Consider the following 6,437-nt stretch of genomic DNA (forward strand, 5'->3'; position numbering starts at 1 on the left):
CACGCACACGATCACACCTTCACTCACATACGCATGCACAAAATACAGCTGGCATGGATTGATCATAAAATATTCTCGTCAAAAATAAGTATACTTTTTACTCTTTGTAGCGCAACCAATTGTTTGCATTTGTGTGTTTATGACTGGGTGGGTGTTTTACTTGCCTTCGAGTATAAATATTTACTAGAGCGGCAAATGAAAAGGGAAAATGTGTGGGTCGTAAAAAATGGAAATCTTCGAATTGCATGAGTGACAGAGTGAATGAGTGAGTGCCTTGTTGGTGAGCTATTTGTCAAACCTTAGTTGTGATTATCTGCTTATCTGTCTGTCAATGAGTGTGGCATGAATGTATGGAATCGCAGTGTCATCATGTAAATGTAAAAGTGGGTGAAATTAATCTCGGAACTATTTTTTGTTTAAAAACATAGTTTTTCAAAAACAAATCAAAAAATGATATATTACTGTAAAGTTGTAAGTGAACAAATAAAACAACAAAATTTAAAATTTAAACAAAATTGATGTTTTTTTTTTAAATAAGGCGTTTATTTTGTATGTATATACAACTTCACTAACTTGAATACATTTGAGCGCATTTTATTTTAGCTTCTGCTTTCATTAAGACATCCCATGGAGAAATGACATTCAGTTGAGCTGAATACTCACCTGCTTAAAATAAACTCAGACACATCGATGCGACAGTTTGATGTGGAGAAAGTGAAAATGCAAGCATCTTTTGAGGCATTCAAGTGATTTTTTTTCTCACTGAATTTCGTTTATTTATAAAATTTAATAGCATTTTCCCCTATTTTCCTGTAGACAGATATTGCATATGTACTTATGTGTATGTCTATATATAAGTATATGTGGTGTGCATCTCTATGTGAAGATCCGCACGATTAATAGCGTCGCATCTCGATTTGTCTAATGAAACACAAGCTTTCCGCCACTTTGGTATATGCATTTTTTTGAACATGAATTTTTTTTTTTAATTCTTTCATATGAATTATAGTCGATATAAATGCCGCTCTACGGCGGAAACCTAACAGAAGTATTTCGAGGGCGAAATTGAAAGGGCCACAGCAAAGTTAAAAAAATTTAAGTCGGCAGATCCAGACAGCGTCCCTGCTAGATATGGAGCAGGAGTCCTGGTCTTACTCTACACTTTATAATAGGCAAGGCATGGATCGCTAACTCTATACCAAGTAGCTGGAAAGAAGATATAGTCATTACAATTCCTAAAATTTGACCTTGAAAGGTTGAGCCAAGGAGCACCTAGAGATTTGGTGGCTCCTAAAACACTCAGGCTAAAGAGCCCATTGTATTTAAAGCTCTGGAAAGGGGGTAGATAGTCAAGGAGGGAGGGAGAAAAGTATCAGAGAAAGAGATAGGAAAGCATAGAGACAGAGATAGAGATAGTTAGTCCTGTGAAAACTTTCCAAATTCTTTGGCAAATCTGTAAATATCCTCCAGTTTAAGAGAACGAATATAAGTCATTCTCACGACATCGCTACCCAAAACACGTAGCCGTGCTCTAGCAAAGGCAGGACATTCACAGAGAAAGTGCTCAGTGCTATCCGCCTCCTCCAAGCATGACACGCATACCGGGTCCTCGATGATTCCAATGGTGGTCATATGCTGACCCCATGGGTTGTTGTGTCCTGTTATAATACCGACCATCAACCGAATGTCTTTCCTTCTAAAGTTTTAGTAGAAAGTTTGACAGTTTTCTGTTCGGACTTGTCACAAAACACTTTGCAGTTCTGCAGCGTTCTAGACCGGACCATCGCTCTTTATGTAGATTACCTACATAATCGTTGATCCAATTCTTGATTCCTGAGGGACTGATTCCGATTATTGGCTCTGGCCCCTGTGGGGGCACCGCTGATCCACGGTTGGCCAATTCGTCGGCAATTTCGTTTCCTTGAACACCGGAGTGTCCCGAAACCCATATAAGTACAAGCCTGTTTTGTCTTGCGACAGAATTAAGCTTCTTCTTACATTCTTGAACAATCTTTGAGGTTTTCTTCCCGTTCTCAGGGCCTTCAATGCCGCCTGACTGTCACTGAAGACTCCAATCTGTTTCCCGCTCCATCTCCTCTCCATTATCCATTCGGCTACTTTTAGGATGGCAAAAACTTCTGTTCGGAAAACAGTGCCATTTCCCCCATAGCATAGTGATACCTATTACTATCGTTTAAGTACCATCCGGCTCCAAACCCTATTTCATTCTTGGACCTATCGGGAAAGAAAATATCCGTCAAACCTCCCTGCATGCATTCTGAATTGCTCTATTGCTCACGCAATGGAAATCTGGCATCAAATTTCCTTCCAAATGAAACTGTGGGTATCAGGTAATTTTTGGGTGCCAAAAACAGTGGACACTGCTCAGATAGCAACTTAAAGATTTCTCTGTGTTCCTAAGTTCCATCTTCGTGCAAGAAACCATATTTATGGAGTCTACAGATTGCTTTTATTGCTTCCTGTTGTATCTTAAGATCCAGGGGGCGCAAATCAAGCATAGCATTTAGGGCATCACCAGAGGTTGTACTCATGGCATCCGTGATGCATAAACATACACTTCTTTGCAGCCTGTATAGTTCCCGGATTGTGGACTTAACCATGCTCCGTCGCCACCAGACCACAGAAGCGTAAGTGATGATTGGTCTGATAAGTGCTGTGTATATCCATAGGACCACAGCAGGTTTCAGACCCCAAGTTTTGCCAAAGGCTCTACGGCATTGCTGAAAAATCTTTAATGCACGATTCACCTTCAGTGCAGCGTGTGTCTCCTAAGTCAGCTTCTTATCGAAGATTACTCTTAGATATTTAATTTCGTTGGAAAGACCAAGTGTCACACCTTTCAGTGTTGGAAGACTGAGTCCATCCAATTTCCGTTTTCTCGTAAACAGGACTATGGTTGTTTTGTTCGGGTTAACGGAAAGATCATGTCTCATGCACCAGTCATCGATTTTGTCAAGAATCCTCTGCACTTTCGTGCAAAGCCTCCTTAAGGATTTATCCGATGTTAGCGCACAGACGTCATCCTCATATGCTTGGACATGAAAACCGAGTTCCTGCATCTCCACTAATAGAGAGTCTACGACAAAGCACCACAGCAGCGGAGAAAGAACACCCCCTTGGGGACATCCTTGCTTGGCCCTGACTGTGATTTGTTCGTCACTGCTCCCACCAGCGGTTAACAGCCTCTCAGAGAGCAGGGAATATATCCATTTTATAATGGTTTGATTAACTCCGTGTCGTTCGGCAGAAGAACATATCGAGCCGAAAGTGGCATTATCAAAAGCCCCCTCAATGTCCACGAACACGCCCATTGTGTATTCGTCAGCTTCCAGCCTGGCTTCAATCTTGCTAACAAGATCGTGTAAGGCTGATTCACATGATTTTCCACTCTGGTAAGCGTGTTGATTTCTACTAAGTGACTTCTCGAATATGTTTCTCCACCACTCGCTCCAGACTTTTCAACATGAACGATGTCAAACTGATTGGTCTACAACTTTTTGCTAGGGAATAGTCATCTTTTCCTGGTTTCGGAATAAATACTACTCTTGCGCGTCGCCATTGGGATGGTATATAACCAAATGCAAGACAGGCTGTGAAGATCATTTTCAGGGCCTCAATCAGCCTGTCTCCTCCTTTTTTGAGCATTGCTGGATATATTCCGTCAGGTCCAGGGGACTTAAAGTTCTCAAAGGAAGATAAGGAAAACCTTATCGATTCCCTTGTCACTATCCGACTAGCAATATACCAGCTGTACCTAGAGGTTCCACCGTTGCTACCGTTATTGTTCATGCCACTCTCTACTTCAGAGAGAGTTCACCCGGAAAATGGGTTTCGAGTAGAGCATTGAACGTTTCCGATTTGGAAATGGTGTATGAACCATCAGGTTTTCGAATGGAATCTAGCCTTACTGAACGGTCTAAATGAAGGACCTTACAAAGTCTCGCTGTTTCCCTCATTTCTTCGACGTTACTGCAGAAATTTCTATAGGATTCAAGTTTGGCTTGCTGTACTGTTTTCTTATATTCTCTCTGTGTAAGTCGATAATTAGCCCAGTCCTCTTCTGTTTTGAACTTCAAGACCTTATTAAGAAGTCTCCTGGACCGTACACGAAGCTTCGACAGTTCAGGGTTCCCCCAAGGAACCGCTTTCCCCTGTCTGATTTGCCTGAGTGGGCACAGTTCCTCAAAGTAATTGATTAAAGTACGTTCTAATTTCTTAGTATCATCTTCAATCATTTCTGCTGATTTGAGTTTTTTTAGGTTTGGTAATTGCTCACCATATCTGTCCATAAGCTCACCATACCTGTCCCAGTCCACATTTCGAGGATTCCTACTGGAAGGTATTGATATTGTGTCAATTCCCAGTCGGAATTCGATAAGATGATGATCAGAAAGAGAGTCCTCTTCCAAAACTCGCCATCGGTTGATTTGATTTCCAACTGACCTATTGGTAAGTGTTAAATCAATCATCTCTTGTCACCTTCTGGTCACAAAAGTTGGTTTGTTACCAGTGTTTTGGATGACCAAATCGGATGACAGGATAAAATCCAGTAACTTGAGACCTCTGGGGTTGCATTTGCTGCTTCCCCACACAATGCTCTGTGAATTTGCATCACAGCCCACTATTAGCCCCAGATTATTGGATTCTGCGTACTTGACCACTTCTCTTAGCTCCCTCGAAGGAGGTGGCTGTAAAGAGTCGTAGGGTAGGTAGGCCGAAACTACGATAGCTTCGACACTGTTCCCACTTTTCAAGTACTTTATTTTTGCAGCAACGATATCTCCGGAGCATAGCTCTTTTAACATCGTGTGTTCGATCAACCTCGGCATGATAATAAATGCTCGCGGTCTCACATTCCCTTCACAATGAAGTGTTTGTCCCCACGACATAGCACTTAGACCACAGATACGCTTGTGACATACCCATGATTCTTGTATAAGTATTATGAGTGGGTTTGTTTGCAGTTTTGCATGCCTACGGCACAAGAGAGCCGTAGACGCTTTGCTATGCTGCAGATTTATCTGTTTAAATATTACTTCAGTCATGAGACTGAGCATATTTACGTTTTGTCCTTCACCTTATCCTGGACACGGAAGTGGATCCGCTCCAGATGTAGGGGAGGACGGCACCCGTACTTCGACTTAAGAACCTTGAGGGACTCAAGATCGATACCCAGTAACAAGTGGGAACCCGCCTCCGAAATGGTAGCGGATTTCTGCCTGATGCACGAGTATACTCTCCAGAGAGTCGTGTCAAGATCCTTATTCTGAACACGGATGCGTTTGAGGAGTTCTGCTGAATTACAGGAAGGACCCGGAATCCAGACACTCGCTCATACCAACCTTTCTTTGCTACTCTCAACAAGAATAAACTTGCTGTTTTCCCAGGCTGGAATCTTTGCTATCGCTTTTTCTAGCCATTCTCGGGAAAAAGCATTGAAACAGTGCACCTTTAAGATGCCGTCCACCACGCTTTTCCCCTCGAAAGTCGGCGCGTCTTTCGACTCACCGATAACTTTCCAAAGATAGCTGTCAAGATAGTCTCGTTGCCCTTTTGACAGTAGACCATCTTGTTTGTCGGTATGTATATCCACCGTCATTGCCTTTGCTGCCATTCTGGCGAATGCTTCGCCAGACGTTGACGGAAGAGTGTCATTCGACATTTGAGGTCCCTTAGCCTCTGCCTTGTCAGGTAAAGGTTTGTCTGCCTTGGATTGGGTCGAGGATGCAGGTATTTCCGAATTCCGTCTCTCGACTTTCCTCTTCTTTGCCTTTCTCCTCTTCCCGGTCGTTGGCACAGACCCCGTTTCGTTTCCGGAAGAGCGCAGCGCTACAGAGGAATCCTCTGTTCTGCCACGCTTTCCCGTTTCCGTTACAGGTGTCGAAGTTGACGGAGCTTGAGTCCTTGCCTTAGCTAGTGCTTCGGCTTGCCTCGCCTTCTGTCTTCTTCGTTTGATCTGCTTTGCGGTTAGACCAACACCTGCGTTCGACTCTCCAATAACTTCGGTCTTTTTACCGGTACTTACCTGATTCACACCAGGTTTAACCGTTGTCAAAGACTTACTCGGTACCAGAGATCCGTCTGAGTCTACTGAGAGATTGTCCGCCATCTCCACATCCTCCACAACTTGTTCAGTTGCTTCAGATCGTTTCGACGACGGTATATCGCTCACACTCACTCGGCTCTCCATTGGCATAGCCAATGGGCCATGTTTCACCACTAGTAGTGCGCTTCCTCCGGAACCCTGGGTGTCAGTTCCGGTCATAGGGGAATGTGGTGTTCGGGCCTGCACATCCGATGCTCGAGCCGTCGATTGCTCGACGGGAGGATTTCCCGAAAGTGGGTTACCTCGTGCAGAGAGATCCTTTGTTAACCTCCACATTGCGATGAAATGCATTTTATACCTCCTGCCAGGT

This window comes from Anastrepha ludens, chromosome 2 (assembly GCF_028408465.1).
Source record: "Anastrepha ludens isolate Willacy chromosome 2, idAnaLude1.1, whole genome shotgun sequence".
In the NCBI taxonomy this organism is placed as follows: domain Eukaryota; kingdom Metazoa; phylum Arthropoda; class Insecta; order Diptera; family Tephritidae; genus Anastrepha; species Anastrepha ludens.